This window comes from Acanthochromis polyacanthus, chromosome 5, assembly GCF_021347895.1.
Source record: "Acanthochromis polyacanthus isolate Apoly-LR-REF ecotype Palm Island chromosome 5, KAUST_Apoly_ChrSc, whole genome shotgun sequence".
NCBI classification, from domain to species: domain Eukaryota; kingdom Metazoa; phylum Chordata; class Actinopteri; family Pomacentridae; genus Acanthochromis; species Acanthochromis polyacanthus.
In genome coordinates this window covers 44,913,406-44,931,808 of record NC_067117.1, presented here as the reverse complement: position 1 = coordinate 44,931,808, position 18,403 = coordinate 44,913,406, and positions in this window count along the sequence as shown.

Sequence of the window (18,403 nt, the reverse complement as noted above, 5' to 3'; positions counted from 1 at the left end):
TTGAAGCTGAGCTCACAGAACCGGGGAGATACACCCCACCTCCTCCAGCAGCTCATAGAAAACCGTTTTTATCTCCTTCTATTTTGCCTACACAGGAGCCGGCCAACCGTCTCCAGGATGTCAGTGCACACCTGGACGGAGCTGTAACACGCCCTCTTCCTCAGTCTTCCTTGGACTCAGGAAACCCATTACCCCAGGTTCCACAGTCCGTGATTTAGACAGCATAGCTAGACACATAAAGCGTTTTGAACCAATTTTAATGACTCCAACTATGACATCCTCACCTACGTGTCTGACGTCAACTTCTTTTTGAAGAGGCGTCCACTCGCCTCAGTAGATGACAAGATTTGTCTGGTAAAGATGACATCCAGTCGTGATGTCAGCAGCTTTATCGACCGCCAACCTCTCAATGTCAGAACTGATTTTGAAAAGCTGTGTCAGGCCCTGAAAGAGGAATACCGCGACCTCATGCCAGACACTGGCCTGATACCTGCCCTTCGTGTCAAACAGGGACGATCAGAGAATCCCCATCAATATTACCACAGGCTACGTCTAGCCTACTTTGGATCCCAAAACAAACCAGGAATGGAGGAAGATTTGCAATTCAAATCTCTCTTTGTCGAACACCTGCATCCTACTACTGGCTACCACCTTGGAGTGTCGGCTTGCCCACGCTCCTTAGACAGCCGACAGCTACGTGAGCTGGCTGCAAAAGGCTTCTTTAAACAGAGACAGAGTCAGTCCAGATCAGCAAAACATAACACTGTTCTGCGTCTTGACAGCCCTCCCTCACTGATGGAGCTTGAAAGAACTTCAGGCCACAATTCACGTGGTCGGATTACTCATCCACCACAAGCTAAGCGGCCTGACTCAACACCGAAACAGTCCTCACCTCAGGAACCTAGGCAGGCCCACAAACCTGTCAAACCACCTTGGACTGGCGGACGCCAGGACCACATGAAACCTGTTCCTAACCAAACTCGACCCCCAGGTCACCCACGAAGGGGACGGTCGAACCGTTGGGACAGACATCACAGTCGTGGTGCCTTCCATGACAACTACTCGCGTAGGAATGATGAGAAAGGCAGACCCAGACGGAACCACGTCAGTGGAACAAGTGAGTCTGACATCCCTCACATTTCCCAAGAAGACGTAAAGAACCTTAAACAGCTGCTCCAAGAGGTCCGGAAAACACGAGAGAAGTCAGAGCGTGACTCTGTAACGTCTGTGTCTTCCTCCACGGATTCCTTCAGTCCCTCAACCACGGCTGGAGAAGAATTCTACTTGGGACCTCATGAAAATGCAATGCACTCGGACCTACAACAATGCATGACTGAATACTCCAACCATGAATATGACAACCCTGCCAGCCAACCAGATGACACAGAAAATATGTCAAACTGGGAAGCTGATGAACCTGACTTTGACTCAGACCCTGAGACTGACGCGCTAGATTCCCAACAGGGGGGTGATGATCGAGAGCCCCTCAGTGCGCTCTCAGAAGTCCAACCAGACTCTGATGATGAAATTTTTGAGAACAATGCATTCACTGGTCCGATGACATTCCTGAGCCACCTCACTGAAAAAGGAGGAACAGGCCGACAATTTCTCCTACCGATAAACATTGAAGGTGTCCTGGATCAGGACGCACTTCTGGACACTGGAGCCGACATCACAATAATGTCACTCCCTCTTTTCCAGGAACTGCAGCACAGACTGCACAGGACAGGTAGAAAGTCTGATTGTCAGTTCTGTGACTTAAACATCCAGCCATATGCACAGACAACTGTCACGTTGTCCACTAGGGCTGAATTGACGCTCACGATAGGACACATGACCCTGATCCATCCAGTGTATGTGTCATCTCTGGACAACACTCCTTTCCTTATGGGGAAAGACCTTCTCAACCGCTTTGAACCCATAATTGACTTTAAATGCTCTGTAATCTATGCACAGGTCTGCCAGCCTCTGCCAATCGCAGCTCCTGATGACACTGTGACACAGAGTTACAGACAAGAGCACACAGACGACACCTTACAAGCTCCACAGAGCCCATATGATGTCTTCCTCTGCACAGTGGCTGAATCCACTCCTGCAACCCACCTCTGTCCACAGTCTGAATATGTCACTGAAACTGCAGGTATCAAGTGCACCAGCAGGGCAGCACTGCATGACCTCCTGCCTCCACTAGACCCTGGTCTTCCTTTCTCCATCCAGAACATTCCTGTGGACACTCCTTGGACAGGTGCCTCCACATGTCAGCCCAGCCCAGAATTTTGTGCCCACCCACCAACCCTGACAGCCAGTGAGCTCACTCACCCTCCCTCTGCTGCCCCACAGGCCGCTCACTCTCCTGTGTTGGTCTCCCTGGCAGCTGACTCTGACCTTATGACCCTGCCTTCACCTGACTGTGACGCACAGGGCCAGGTTCCAGATCTTGTGAGTGCTAATACCTGCACTCTGCGCTCTCTACACTTCTCCTCGGCTTCTCACTTTTGGCTCCTCTCTACTGTCCTCGCCACGTTTCTGGTGTTCATCGGCCTACTTTTTCATGCTTTTGGCCCTCTCACTTCACCTTCGTTCGTGGTGACCCAAAACCACAGGGGGGTGACGTTGACACACGGCCATGAATCACCATGGGCAAATCCCAGCCTGAACACCGTTCACCAGACCTCAGGTCAGATAGGAAAAGCCAACCACAGAAAGTTTAAAACCAGACTACTCCTACTTCTGATAGCCATCACAGGAACTCCACATGAAACAACCAAAGTTCCACTCCTTAAAATAATGACAGGTAGACAAAGGATTCTACTACTGCACCTGCTCTTCCAGCCAGAGGAAGCCTGTGTTGATACAGCTCACACAGCTTCCCACTATATGACTGACGTAAGTGACCAAAACCTCACGCAAAATAACCACCAAGTGGGGGACAAAACATGGTCCTACCTCTCTGCCCAACCACCTGAGAACACTAAACTAAGTGGGGGTGAGCTCAACCGAAAACGCCGCCCTCACTGGTCTGACCACGACATGATTAAGGACAAAACCTGTCCTGTCATCTATCAAAACAAAATCGATAGGGACAAAAACCCGTCCACTTTAAATGAATACATAAAAATCGCACCGAAACTTCATAAAGACTGCATGGGAAGCAATAAATCAGTCAGATCTCATACCAGAACTAAATAGATAATTAGGAAAAACTAAACGTCCTAGAGAAAAACAACAGGTGTAGAATAGAACAAAATTAAATAACTTAATTTTACAAGCCAATTGTAGAATTAACAGAGAAAAATAAATAACTTAATTTTACAAATCCCATTGTAAAATTAACAGGCAAAGAAATAAATTACTAAGTTAACAAATTCAACTGTAGAATTAGCAGACAAAAGGAAATAAATAACTTTACAATCATAAGCCTAACTTTAACAACTAAACAACCATACAATCAAATTGTCAGGAAATTACCAAATCAAATAATATAATCACAACAAACCAAGACAGTTTACTAAAACTAACATAAACAGAGCTGTTGTCCTTCCTTTCAGACTCAGTGAAAAATCACTTGAGGTCCTCTCAACCACAGGTGTCTTGTCTTCAGTCAAGTTCACCTTTTAATATCTTTATTTACACCCTCGTTAAACTCCATAGGCACAAGTGGGGGTTAAACCCATCGTATCAGGTGCACAACTGACTGCAGCCTCTGTTTTGATTCTCGTTAACATAAGATTCGCGTCTCTTATCACTGCCAGTATCGTGAATTCATAACTCTGTTTTCCAGGTTGTCTGCTCACCCGGTAGATAAATATACTTCTGTCTGACACGTTTCAAGACACCAGCTTTAGGTAAATCATACATCTACCTTCTCACTCTAACAAAACACCTTGGATTCACTACTACTGACAATTACACCTCTCATACGGTTAAATGACAATTTAACCATGATCTAACACTTCTGTAAGGATTTACATTTTCAGAAGTGACATATATAGCTTTAGGTTTGTTTTAATTTACCTTATTTTGTTTTATTTTTATTCTCTAAGCCCATAGGCCTTATCTGCTCTTTATTAGAATCTTGATTCTTTTACTTTACCTTACTAGTCAGTAATAAAGCTGTTTCAGGAGCTAACCCACTAACCCTTAGGTTTCCTGTTCCTGATACTAATAAACATCAGCCCTGAATCAGAGCAGCATCTGAGTTTGATCCTGACACCACGGATGACCTTGATGTTGGACCGAAGTTCGTCTGATACAACGAACATCGCTCCAAAGTGGGGGAATATGTAGCAAGACTGCAAAGGCTCTGGAATTCCTGAGCTGATCAAAACTCAGATAAGCTCTCCCTCTCTCCAGCACTGACCAACACCCATCTCTATAGGAGGATTGAGACATTTGTATTTCTGTAGGTTTTCATTCACAGAAGGATGGAGCTCATGTGAACATTTAAACCCCTGGAATAACTTCTTCTTTTTAAAAGACAATGACTTTCAATTATATGCTATGGATGTTTGTTTAATGAACTTTCATGCTAACATCCCTTTTCAGCTTTAGGAGACCCTCAGCCGGAGACGTCTCTGCATTCCACAGATCAGATAACAAGTCGTAAAACTTTATGGCTGAAGGCTGGAGTCACCCTCTCACTCTCTTTGACTGAAACAAAGAGACTGGAACTGAACTTAAACAAAAACACTTGCCAAATTAATATTTCTATATGCATTTGGTTTTTCCAGATTTACCACAGTTACTCACAGTGTTTCATCTATGTCATATTTGAAGATCATATTTGCATGTCTGATAGAAGTCGATTTATTAATTTGTGATGTTAATCATTTCTTCCCCAGGATACTATGATTTTGGAATGAATTCCAGTATTAACCTCTGAATTTCCTCTCCATTTAGCTTGAATGATGACCATTGTATTTACCTGTTACCAAATCTCTGACTTGTTGTTATATTCTCACTGTGATACATATTTTTAATGTCATAAACATAAACATACAGTTATGAATGAAATGATTCACATCATATGAACATATGTATTAATCTACACATTTCACTTCCACACAACTGAATATGGTGGGATAGACAGATCGTGTTTTGCGCGTTTAATATCATATTTTAATCCATTCTGGACTCCTCTTTCTTCTCTACTTTGTGAGAACAAAGAGATTCCAAATTCCACCAGACTCGCGCCTAAAAGTTCTCTCTCTCCGCCCAGGTCCTCCCCTTAGCTGGACCCACAGATAAAGTCAGCCGTAGCCCACATTTTACTCTCTTACTCTCTTACCGACCCTCTCTCTTACCGCCTCTTATCCCTTTCTTCACTACCTGAGGAATCCATAACAGAGATTCCCATTATTTTCTTACCTAAAGCGCGTTTTTCCTATCTTTGAAATTCCCTCACCATCTAACTTTGTTAACTATTTATCTTTTAACATTTTTGTAACTTAAGGAGACATTTTGCTCGTTATTCGTTTTAATCTGAAGAACCGATTCAGAACCAGCATTTATTTTTCTTAATTTTGACAATTTTTCATCAACACCCGTTTTTCTTGGCTAAAGCCTGAGAACCATCATTTTTAAGCCAAGCAACACTCAGCTGAGACCTGTCGAACCAGGTCCATGTGCACATAACCGATCAACCCGCGGCAGGACATCAAGGCGTGGCCACAACAACGACGACGCACCGTTCCGAACCTGCAGGTCCAGACCGTGTGCATAATCTGAAGGCCTCGCAAGTCCCAGCCCCATGACGGTTCACTTCAATAACTCCAGCTGAGTTTGCTCTGATTCCATTCTATGGGTGATGTACTAACCGCTTGGTCATTTAATTCATTTAATCAATTTATTCTTTTACAAATCATTAGAATTCTTAATCCAAATTACCGATTACCTCGTTAGGTTAGCTCTGGCTAATCCTCACCATATTTCCTTCTCTCTCACACCTACTTCCACATCTCTCACACATGCACACACCACACACACACTCCCACATTCCACACATTCACGCACGCACACACGTAGTCCTGCACGCACACACACACACCATATCTACATTGTACATAGTTCACTTGTAATTATTTTCATAGAATAGTTAATAAATACCTCATTTTAGACCAAATTACAGTCTTGTGTTTCTTTGTGTAGAATGTGGTCAATTTAAACGAGGATTCAAGACTTTTTGATATGAGATTGATCAAAAATTTTATGAATATTAATTTTTTATTAATATTAATTTTTTCCCTAGAGATCTAGGGTGGTGCCCCAATTATTGATAACGAGAGCAATAAATCATAACGTAGTACCGCTACAATGTTAATTATTGGAACATGAACTGAACTATCTGTTTTATTTGTAGGAAATAAAGAAGACCAAATGAAATGTGTATCATGTCTTTATTTGCTGTGGTGGTGATGATGGTGACTTAAACTCTAAAGTGATTATTGCATACGGTGTCTCTGACTGCTCTGCTGTCCTGGATAGCTGCAGGTGGATGGGCTCATCATCTGGGTCTTCAGTTTGTAGGGCAGGGTGTTGCTCTCCTCTAATAGTGGTAATATTATGAAGAACAACACATGCCACAGTAATATCACAGGCCCTCTCAGGGGTCACCCTGAGGTGATGTAGGCGCTGGAAACGGCCTTTCAGCAGGCCTATGGTCATCTCCACCCGGGCCCTGGTCCTGCAGTGAGTCCAGTTGAAGTTTTGTTGGGGGCCTGGTTCAGGGTCAGGGTATGAGGTCATCAGCCTGGGTTGGCATGGTAACTCCTGTCACCCAGCAGAAGGCCATCAAACTCTCCTGTAATGTATAGTGGATACATCAGAGTATATTAAAGGAGGGAGACAAGAGAATTCTATTGTGAAAATCTTTAGGCTGCTGACCAGGCTGCAGTCTGTTGCTCAGGTTAGACTCTCCATAAATCCTGGAGTCATGAACAGACCCAGACCACTTGGCCTCCACATTAGAAATGATGTATGCAGCATCACATATGATCTGGACAGTGCAGAGAATGACAGATGTTGAACTATGATGCAGTCTTTAACATTTAGAAACAGTAGTCAGTCTACCTGTAGCCTACCTGCACATTTATGCTATGAATGGACTTCCTGTTCATGATGAGAGGGAGCTGTGATGGGGATGTGTGTGCATCTATGCAGCCAATCACACTGGGAAATCCTAAAAGAAATTCAAATGACTAATCCCAGTCTGAGGTTGCAGCACAATGTCATTAACAGAATATGATTTAAATGAATTTAACAGATCTCTACATCATTCACCTGCAATCCTGTGGAACTCCTCCTTGATGCTCTGACAGGTTTATGTCCAGGGAATGCTACAATGATGGTAAAAGTCGTTTCAGGATCAGGAACACTTTTCTGAATGTCCTCCATACAGTTGCCTTACTCTGCATCTCCGACGTTATATAAAAACTTCCATTTGCAAAGAACCGCAGCGCAACACACAACATCTGCTGGATGTGAGAGCATGACTGCGGCTGGTAATGTAAATGTAAGGACGGATTAGGTTGTTTATGTAGATTATGGACTTGAAACGATTACGAAACGGTACCGCTCAAAGCGATAATTGTCCGGAAATGCGAGAACATTTATGCGCGGTCTGATAACAATCTACCGACGAATATTTAATTATCTGTGCAGTAACGCTGCTCCTTTATCCACTGGATGGTTAATAAAAGTTGTTCTACGCCAAAACTCGCCCGCTTACTGACTGAATGAATGAGGAAATGAAACAGCGTGTGTGGCTGAAAGTGGGCGGAGACGGAGAGAAACTCCAGGTTTTCTCAGATAAACCTGCTGCCGACCAGGTTCAACTCATAGAGTCTGTTACTGCGGTAACTGACCGAGAGTTGAAGTTACCCCTCTTTGTGAAACAGGCTGGAGTTACCCCTCTGTCTCGGGGTTAAGTTACCTCGCTTCGTGAAACGGAAAACTCTGAGTTTCCCTCATTTCGGGGTTAAGAAACTCAGAGTTTTCAGTGAACCTGCTTCGTGAAACAGGCCCCTGATTTGCTGCACCAAAACAAAAACAGAAAAACAAGGGTAAACAGTGACAGTGCAATCTAGTGTCTTTCTTCTTTTGCATGCAGCACATGAGCTGCTTTACAAGCGGCACCCCATACTTTGCAGCCCATCAGGTCATACATGAACAAATGGAGACAGATCTTACATTATATGAGATGCAAAATTTGAAATTTTACTGGCACCATTTACCCCCAACATGTTTTCTGCAAAGGCTCAACTAACTCCAAGTTTGTTCCCTTTGGAAAGCCATATTCCTCATATACAATGACTACACCAGTGTTTCAGCATTTTACATGAACCCAAACCCATCCACTGTGTGCTTTCTTTACATTAAATATGACAGTTAAAAGTTTAAAAAATATCTGCTGCTTTGTTTACATTTAAACCAAGTAGTGCTGAGACTGCTGTCAGAATGTGAGTACCTTGATTTCATTGCATTGAAAAAGCACTACCATTCATCCAAACTGATTCAAACTCCCCACTGCACTTCCTCAGGACCCCTGCAATACCCCTACCAAGTTTGAGCATGATCTGATGTACCGTTGTCAAGATATGCAATGGTTTCTATGCAGAATGAACACCTCTAAAAAATAGTTCCCAATTAGACTTTGTTTACATTTAAACGAAGTATACAAGTGTCAGTGTGCAGACACTTCTGGTCAGTGTCTTACGGATTTCAGCAGGACAACAGGACTACACTGAAACTCGCAGGACATCGAGATTAAACTCGACATCAAACTTTTAACAAAGTCCAAAGAAGCCAACATTTTTGAGGTAAGTGACTTCACTGTTCTGTTTGATGAAGCAAACACCAGAGGAAACATTCAGAAGGCAGTTTTAAAATCTATTTTTCTACAACTCTGTCCAATTTGTAATGAAATCCGTGAGTCAGAACAGGATGTAACACTCAGTTTTGTACTTGTCTTGTCATTTTGAACATCTTATTATTAAAAAGTAAGATCTTAGCAGTGTGGAAGGGAAGTGATGTGTTCAGGTTTGGTCATAACTGGATAACTAAAAACAACCAGTACTCCTGCATTTTTGTGACCAAGCATTTAATGTTAAAAAAAATATTCTGTATGCTTTGTTTTGTATTATCCTGGCATGCAAGTACAAAAGTGTCAGAAAATATCATTGGTTGATTTCTGCATTATTGTTTTTTGGGGTAATGTGTGCTCAAAGATGAGACTTTCAGTGACAGTTTCAATTAGTTTCTAAATTTCAATTCACCTGTTATCAGAGATTATTTCATCGACTCGTCCTGTAGTTGAAACTAGAACTAACCATAAAAAAAATCATGCTTTATCTGTATTAGTTCTTGAGATACTGTCATTTAAACATTACCTCAAATGCCTGTAATGTGTTAAAAATGTGCTGGACGTGGATAAACAGGCTTTTAAAAAAATGATCTCAAACATCTTGATTTGTGAATAAAAATACTGAACACATTTCTAAAAGTTAGCATTTTTAATATATTTGAAATATATTTTATGTGAGAAAAAATCTGTCAAATGAGACATGGTTGAGCAGAAAATGTTCTGACAAATGAGAGATTTCGACAATTTCTAACAACATTACTCAGAATATGTCGCTATAAGTTATTAAGTGCAGATAGATGAGAAAAACAGTGCCAGTTTTAGTCATTTAACATGCCATTTTCAAAATGAAACAATGCTGAGAATTTTGAAATTGTTTATAAAGGCATTCTCGAATTCATGCCAAACACAAAACTCTGAGTGGAGACAGCATTTCAATTTATTTTATTGAGTTATTTATTCGTTTGTTGAATAATTTAGTGAAACCAGCTTAACACCAAACTCAGAGACATCCACATTTAAGCAAAATCGAGATAACCAAACTTTTGTGAAGTAACTCCACTCTTCTGTTTAATGAAGTAAACACTTTGGAGTTTCTGAGGAAACATCCATGTAATTTTGCTGCAGTACTGTCCAATATGCCTTATAACACAATTCAGAGCAGGGTGTAACACTCAGTGCTGTTGTTTTATGATAACTGGTTCAATATTTAGCAAATATGATTGAAAACTGAGATCACAACAGTGTGGTAGATTACCAATGGTTTAACAAGACATCCATAATATATGGTTCTCTTTTGTGTCTGTTTCACTTTCAGTCTTCTGGGACAAGATAAAGATGTACTTTCAAAGTTCATCCTCATCTTCATCCTCATCCTCATCCTCGCCCTGCGACAGACTGGCGACCTGTCCAAGGTGTCCCCCGCCTTCGCCCGAGTCAGCTGGGATAGGCTCCAGCACCCACCGCGACCCTAGTGAGAATGAAGCGGTGTATAGAGGATGCATGGATGGATCCTCATCCTCATCCTCATCCTCATCTTCCTCCGAGGGGAGTACCACATGGCAGCGTTTGGAATTCACAACAGGCTACACGGTGGTGAAAGAACTGAGAGCTGGAGGCTTTGGAAGAGTGTTGGAATGTGTGAAAAACAACACTGAAGAGCACGTGGCTATAAAGGTGCCCATACGGCACAATCTAGACCATGAGGTAGGAGACTGATTTCAGCTGAACAGTGACATAAAAAAGACATTGTTTTAAAAAGAGGTAGTACCACTACAAGATTCTGAGTAGTGGTACTGGTCATGTTATGTACTTTTTAGTTGTTGAGAAGAACTGATTGGATGATGTGACTCAGCAAACATATTGTGTCTCCACAGGCGGAAATCCTGAAAAAGCTCATGAGCCACAACTCGAAGGAGTCCAACATCATTGAGTACAAAGGAGACTTCTTCATAGACAATAAGCGGCTCCTGGTGCTTGAAAAGTTGGACATCGACCTGTGGGACTATGTGGAGAGTTTACCACAGCCAATGCGACTGGAAGACGTCCGCACAGTTATTCAGCAGGTGTGACCTTCTATTGTCTCCTTATATTTCTCTCCTTCAGTGGTGCTAAAATTAACATCGGTGGTTCAGGAACCTTTACAACTTCTACTTTTATTGTCATGTGACAGATTTCTTGAACAAACTCCTGATAAATGTTGTTACTTGCAGGTGGCTGTAGCTTTGAATGCAGCAAAGAGTGCTGGCATAATCCACGGTGATGTGAAGGAGGATAACATCATGATGGTGGATCACGTGAAGCAGCCCTTCAGAGTCAAGCTCATTGACTTTGGTATGGCCAAGTACAGGTCGGAAGCCAAAGCAGGAGAGCTATTCCAAGTACTTGAATATAGGTATGAAATACTGATACTTTTTAAACATTGAGAAATCTTTCATTCAGCGCTGTCTCCTTACTGTCTACTGTGTCACATCTTCATCTGATGTTTTTTCCACATTCAGAGCTCCAGAAATCACCCTGGGCCTGCCGTATTCAGAGGCCATCGACGTTTGGTCCTTAGGCTGCGTGATGGCCGGGATGATGACTGAAGATAGTCTCTTCGGATCAGAATCGGACTCAGACTCGGAATACTGGAAAGTGAGTAAATTACTGCAGCTGAAACACATTAGAAGCCGTCACAGGATTAGCTTCAGGTCTAACATGGTGTTACGTTTCGTCTGCAGCTCCGACGCATGATCCGTCTGCTGGGTCCGCCACCGCAACATCTCATCGATGCTGGCCGGAGATCACGATTTTTTTTTCAGAAAACGTCTAATGGTTTGTGGCGGCTGAAGGTACAATGCTCCTACTGTGATTTTACCTCTGACCTTTACTCACTCAATAAGATAAAGACTTTAGTAAGCATCATTGTTTTCTTCTTTCAGACACCTGTTGAGTATTTTGTGGCCCATGTCATCTACTCCGACCCCACAGTTTACGAGTTTGGCTCTCTGGATGAAATGAAAACGGTAGGTAGTTTAGGAAGCAGCGGCTAGTTGCTGAAAAGTCCCGTTCATTTATGGTATTCACATTTCACGGTGGAAGGTGATTTGACCACTGTTGGACTTTCAAAATGTTTGCTGCACCAGGTGTCCTCTGAGACGGACAACCCAGCAGAGGCCGATGAGAGGAGGGAGTGCATCGAGCTGTTGAAGGCGATGCTTCGGTGGGATGAGGATGACAGAATCACCCCCAGTGGTATCCTCAACCATCCCTTCATCACCAAAAGCTACCTCAACAGCAGCTCTCCCACCAGCAGTTGGTAAGTGTGTTTCTACTTACTTTGTACACAGGTTGTGAGACATTAGCAGCCCAGCAGGTGACAAAAGACTGATATGAACTTTTGCTGATTTCCATGTTTACATTCTCTGCTTGTCGGATGTAAACCCAACGGTGTATGTTTCCTTTTTTAGCGATGAACCGAGACCCTCCACCAGCAAATTCATCATGGTTAAGCCTGCAGATCCTGAAAACAGAATTAACCTGACAGGCTTGCCTGATGAGGACAAAGACCTGAAGAGCAGTGAGCATGAAGACAGTGACAATGCTGACACTGCTGAAGACACTGACGACAGCGAGGATAGTAATGATGATGAAGACACCGAGGTCAGTGAGAAGGAACAGAGGAAGACGAAGAAGAAGAAGAACTGCTTCCAACGCGTCTTCTCTTGGATAAAGAAGACGTTCTGCTGCTGCTGTGCGTCCGATGTGATGAACTGAGCAGCACTGTCAAGTGTCTTTCACTGTCACCCTCACCCCAACCGGTCGAGGCAGATGGCCGCCCTGTCTGAGCCTGGTTCTGCTGGAGGGTTCTTCCTGAAAAAGGGAGTTTTACCTCCCCACTGTCGCCAAGTGCTTGCTCAGACAGGGAATCCAAAGGAAACTTTGGATTTGTTGGATTTCTTTCTATAGTTTTGTCTTTACTTTCCTCACTGAAGTGTCTTGAGATGACACATTTGAACTGGAAAATAAAATGTATTGAAAATGAATTGAAAGGTTTACCTAAAAAGTGTCTGGATTTTGGTCACATGGTTGTTGCTCACAACTGCCCTGAGTCAGTCATGGCTTCTCAGTTGCCGTGCAGAGCAGAGAATCTTTGGCTTTCTTTTTTTTACAATTTCCATCGTTATTTTTGGTGAATTTTTAAATTTGACATTTTAAATAAAGTGACTACAATGAAATCTGACAATTTTAAGCTTATTTTCAAGATGTTTTCTCTATGTAACCACACAAAACTGATGGTATTTATTACAAACAGTCGGAAGGTTGAACCACCAGAAACTGCATTTTTACACTTTCTGGCTCTAAAAAGAGTGTGCATTTTGAAGACTTTTTAAAAACAAAACATGCCTTGTAAACAAAGTGGTGTTACAAGGGTTTAAAGTGACAAGCACATCTCATTGCAATGAGTGATGAAGTTATTTTTCCTGCACTCCGCAACTTACAAATCTGCCATAACTATCAATCTTAATCATTTGTAATCCTTTACATTTTCATTGTGTAGTTAATTTTGCAGAGCTCGTTGTTTGCTCAGATGGTCAGGCATTTCCTCATGGAGCTAAAATAGAGACAGTATTGGTTGTCATTGAAAAAAAATTACCATTGAAAAAAATTGTCATTGAAAACACCATTTCCTCCACTATAGTCTTGAAGGTCGGACTTCCCCAAACCAAAGAAAAATAAATTACCAATCTAAAACAACCACATTTTCAAAGCAAAAAACATTACTATTATTGATTTTTTTTTGTTATCCACTCATTCATTTTGCTGTCAAACTACAGTTCCAGTAGTTTCTCCTCTGTTTTCTTTTTTTCCACCATGTTTGTTTGTTTGCCTGTGTCACTAGAAAGCAGGTGAGGTGAAGATAACCGTGTTAAGAGCTTCACAACAATCTCAATCCTTCTAAATCCAAACATGGACAGATGTTGACCTCAAACCTCTGAAAGTCAGCCCAAAATATCTGCCGTACTTATTCAACCAACCCAACCTGAATCTGGCCGAGACAGCGGTGAAGTTAATTTTAGCCAGAACACCAGCAGCTGTAATGCTGCTGACGTTACAGCTGCATCCACCAACAAGCTCAGCAGGACAGAATAGGATCCATCTTGGCTCCAGATTACTGGTATTGGTAAGATTAGGTGCAAAAGTAAATTAAAATGCACATTAACTCAACGTCATATTCTTGTTGCACATCAGCTCTCGATATAACTGATCCAATATAATAAAACAGTGCATGTTAACTTAAAATCTTTATTACCACCTGACCATATTCTGTAATGTGAAAATTAACAAAAGCTTTACTTATAGTAATAGGAGATGAGTACCAGCCTTTGTAAATGTCATATATTGATGCATAATACGCAGCATATTTTAACATATGTTTTTCAAATATATTTCAACAGCAAAATTTGAGAAAACGTTTTAAAAAATGACGTTTTATACTTACCAGAGGCGTTTTTTGTTTTTTTGTTTTTGCTCTTTTGAAAGCGTTGTTGCACAGAATGACAGTTGGAAAGATGTTTTTATAAATGAGTTCTGATATAGTGAGCATTTGAACTGAAATGACTTTTGCTGTAAGTAAAATTTAATTCTAGAGCACGTTTCACAGCTACAAAATCACGAGGTGCTTTACAGTGATAATAAAAACCCAAATCATGTTAATAATAATAAAATGTTTATTACCACCAGACCATGTTCTGTCAAATCATAATTAGAAAAACACTTTCATTTCCAACATGGAAGTAGCAGTTATCATTAGCAAACTTTATAATGTATTTTACTAATATGCAACATTTTTAACATAATATTGTGTTATTTTAACATTATTATTCACATATTCTAACACAATATGAATTATTAATCAAATCTGTGATGCATTTTTTTCCATGTTGGAAGTGTCACAATAGAAAATGTTACTGGAAACAGCAAAAGTTGAGAAAAGATTATTAAAAGTTGCCATTTTCACACATTCTCAAGGTGGTTTTTGATCTTTCTGAAGAAGAGCTGATGCGTAGCATCAGAGACGGATACAGCTTTTTTTGAATAAGTTCTGATACAGCGAACATTTCAACTAAAGTTTCCACTTCTTTTGTTGTCTTCATCTCTGGACAGCGTCAAACATCTCCAATACCACAGGCCTGTTTCACGAAGCAAGTTCAAGAAACTCTGAGTTTCTTCCGCAACTCTGAGTTGATCTACTCAGAGATAGAAAACTCTGAGTTTTCGCTTTCACAACGGCTGGTTTGAGTTGGTTTAATCAACTCGGAGTAATTTGACCCGGAGTCAAGCGCGTGCACCGCAACTCTGAAAAGACAGCATCAATGGAACCCCGATTCAACGAGTCACCATGGAAACGGGGAAGCGAAAGGCTGCGTTTTTCAACTGGAAGTTTTTAACGCGCTCATATGGCGAGTTTGAACACGTTTTTAGAAAGAACTGCAACACTGCTGCAGCTGCAAAAGAGAGGAAGACGGCGTGGAGAGCATTGCTGCCCGGATCAGTGCGTAAGTTTAAATGTAGTCCTTTGTAATCGTAATAATATTACAGGGAATAACTGTCTGAACGGTAGAATATGAAGTTATTTCATTTAGGTGAAATCTCGCGGGGGAGAAGCAAACGGGCCAGCAGCTTAAGATGAAATATAAAAACACTGTTCAAACAGGTAAGACCTCGGCATTATCTCATGGAGGTACTTCATGTTGATCAAGTTTTACATTGTAAAGAAGCCTAAATATTAAGTGGCTGTTTGACTGTGCAGTTGTTTTATCCACATAGCCTAAATGTCTGCATCCATATCATGTCCTGTTAAATAATTAAGCCTATTTAAACTAACATAGACTTCTGTTCAGCCAACAGAAAGAAAGCAGATGCCTGTAAAACGGTGGTATAAAAGGTCATGGATGCACATATATATATATATATATGTACATATGATTATTTAGTTCTCTTTTGTGTCTTTTTTTTGTCTTTTGGCCCCTTCACACCACAACAGACCTTGTAACTGTAAGTAGGCAATACTCCAAAGATTTATCCAAATGGTAGTTTAAGTGTACCGAAACATGTCACTGATCTTGGATGAAGAGGATGAAACTGTGTCTACTGCCTTTACAGAGGGGGATCCAGAAAGGCATACAGAGGTATGTTACAGATAGTTCTCTTCCCATTCACATTTTGGGTGGAATATAGAGTGTGACATTTAGCCTACACTGAAGTATTGCACATTCTCATCCTTTTAACAGAGCATGGCTGGACAGCAGCAGGATGATTCCTCAGCTTCCACTGCACAGACTGACACAGTGAGATGGATGTTCAGGAAACACCAGAGCTTCATCCCATGGAATTCATGTGCAACTGTATAATTTCATGTCCTCTATGTATTCCCAGTTATCAGTAAAAGGGATTTACAAACTGCATTTGCTGAGAAGAATCCAAAAACAGATTAGGAGGGCAGATCTGGAAATTGAAATACTGGAGCACAAGTTAGAGGTGGGTGATGGTCACAGGTGAATTATGTTAATTATTGGAACATGAACTGAACTATCTGTTTTATTTGTAGGAAATAAAGAAGACCAAATGAAATGTGTATCATGTCTTTATTTGCTGTGGTGGTGATGATGGTGACTTAAACTCTAAAGTGATTATTGCATACGGTGTCTCTGACTGCTCTGCTGTCCTGGATAGCTGCAGGTGGATGGGCTCATCATCTGGGTCTTCAGTTTGTAGGGCAGGGTGTTGCTCTCCTCTAATAGTGGTAATATTATGAAGAACAACACATGCCACAGTAATATCACAGGCCCTCTCAGGGGTCACCCTGAGGTGATGTAGGCGCTGGAAACGGCCTTTCAGCAGGCCTATGGTCATCTCCACCCGGGCCCTGGTCCTGCAGTGAGTCCAGTTGAAGTTTTGTTGGGGGCCTGGTTCAGGGTCAGGGTATGAGGTCATCAGCCTGGGTTGGCATGGTAACTCCTGTCACCCAGCAGAAGGCCATCAAACTCTCCTGTAATGTATAGTGGATACATCAGAGTATATTAAAGGAGGGAGACAAGAGAATTCTATTGTGAAAATCTTTAGGCTGCTGACCACGCTGCAGTCTGTTGCTCAGGTTAGACTCTCCATAAATCCTGGAGTCATGAACAGACCCAGACCACTTGGCCTCCACATTAGAAATGATGTATGCAGCATCACATATGATCTGGACAGTGCAGAGAATGACAGATGTTGAACTATGATGCAGTCTTTAACATTTAGAAACAGTAGTCAGTCTACCTGTAGCCTACCTGCACATTTATGCTGTGAATGGACTTCCTGTTCATGATGAGAGGGAGCTGTGATGGGGATGTGTGTGCATCTATGCAGCCAATCACAGTGGGAAATCCTAAAAGAAATTCAAATGACTAATCCCAGTCTGAGGTTGCAGCACAATGTCATTAACAGAATATGATTTAAATGAATTTAACAGATCTCTACATCATTCACCTGCAATCCTGTGGAACTCCTCCTTGATGCTCTGACAGGTTTATGTCCAGGGAATGCTACAATGATGGTAAAAGTCGTTTCAGGATCAGGAACACTTTTCTGAATGTCCTCCGTACAGTTGCCTTACTCTGCATCTCCGACGTTATATAAAAACTTCCATTTGCAAAGAACCGCAGCGCAACACACAACATCTGCTGGATGTGAGAGCATGACTGCGGCTGGTAATGTAAATGTAAGGACGGATTAGGTTGTTTATGTAGATTATGGACTTGAAACGATTACGAAACGGTACCGCTCAAAGCGATAATTGTCCGGAAATGCGAGAACATTTATGCGCGGTCTGATAACAATCTACCGACGAATATTTAATTATCTGTGCAGTAATGCTGCTCCTTTATCCACTGGATGGTTAATAAAAGTTGTTCTACGCCAAAACTCGCCCGCTTACTGACTGAATGAATGAGGAAATGAAACAGCGTGTGTGGCTGAAAGTGGGCGGAGACGGAGAGAAACTCCAGGTTTTCTCAGATAAACCTGCTGCCGACCAGGTTCAACTCATAGAGTCTGTTACTGCGGTAACTGACCGAGAGTTGAAGTTACCCCTCTTTGTGAAACAGGCTGGAGTTACCCCTCTGTCTCGGGGTTAAGTTACCTCGCTTCGTGAAACGGAAAACTCTGAGTTTCCCTCATTTCGGGGTTAAGAAACTCAGAGTTTTCAGTGAACCTGCTTCGTGAAACAGGCCCCTGATTTGCTGCACCAAAACAAAAACAGAAAAACAAGGGTAAACAGTGACAGTGCAATCAAGTGTCTTTCTTCTTTTGCATGCAGCACATGAGCTGCTTTACAAGCGGCACCCCATACTTTGCAGCCCATCAGGTCATACATGAACAAATGGAGACAGATCTTACATTATATGAGATGCAAAATTTGAAATTTTACTGGCACCATTTACCCCCAACATGTTTTCTGCAAAGGCTCAACTAACTCCAAGTTTGTTCCCTTTGGAAAGCCATATTCCTCATATACAATGA